Source organism: Dipodomys merriami, unplaced genomic scaffold (genome assembly GCF_024711535.1).
Source record: "Dipodomys merriami isolate MVZ:Mamm:240054 unplaced genomic scaffold, mDipMer1.0.p SCAF_419, whole genome shotgun sequence".
In the NCBI taxonomy this organism is placed as follows: Eukaryota; Metazoa; Chordata; class Mammalia; order Rodentia; family Heteromyidae; genus Dipodomys; species Dipodomys merriami.
Window position 1 is genome coordinate 247,207 of NW_027205815.1, and position 1,123 is coordinate 248,329.

Here is a 1,123-nt window from a genome sequence, read left to right on the forward strand (position 1 = left end):
AAAAGGGGAAGTTTAATGGACTCGTTTGGACAAGTAAACAGCATGATAGAAAATAATGGCAAATAATATTTAATGAATTATTTTGAAAAATTATTTTGCGAGAACGAAGAAGGAAAGATATAATTCAAAATCACTTGACTTTATTAAAAGTATGAAAATAGAGTAGTGAAGAGATTGAGAGAAAACAAAGAGGACTGCTTTCTCTCCAGTGGAGTAATAGGTTCTTGATCTTGTTTCTTCCATTCTGTCTTCACAAGCTATCCAGTGTGCCTCAGGACTCGAGTATCCAGTTCAGACAAAGAGCATTCGTAGAAGAAAATATTTGCAGTAGATATAGGTGATTTATAACCTTAGACAATCTATTTAAATCTGTTTAAAATTCTCCCCTACCCCAAACTGCCCTCTTTGAACAGCTTTGTTTGCTTTTCCAAAGACTGACCTTCATTAACTATTTAAAATTTTGAGAGGTCATATTCATACTCTCTAGAGATTGCTGTTTAGTTGTAATTTTTGTGTGTTTTTGTTTGTTGTTGTGTTTTTTAACTGAATTTCAAAAGGTTGTGCAAGTGTGTTACAATTAAACATGTCCATCTAATTGTCTAACGCTCCTGGATCAGAGTCACTCTTTCTATGAAGCTGATCCAACCCTTTCTCCAAGATTTATTGCAGATTTACCACTTCCTTTATTACATTTTTACATTGAGTATACTAGCTGTACTTGCACATTGTTCTATTTGTCATTCATTCTATTTCTATACTATTGATCCTCTCTGGTTTCTATTTCTGTTAAACTGCCTGTTAGTACTTTGAAAGGTTTATATACATTCCATGGAGTTTCAATCCCACATATACTTGAACTGATGTCAGCTTATATTTCCATAATTCATTCATGTGCAATAACAGTTTGCAAGACTGGAGATGTGAAGCACTTAGACATGATTTTATTCTCATTCATTTGGAAGATTAATCTTTAGTCAGCAAGAAAGTTTAAAAATGACTTACAATGTATTCCTAACTACTAGTTTTTATAAATGGCTTTGTACAATGGTGTGTGATTATTTTATTTTAAATAGGATAATATTTTCTACTACCTATAAGTTTTGGAAAAAGAAGAAAACTAATA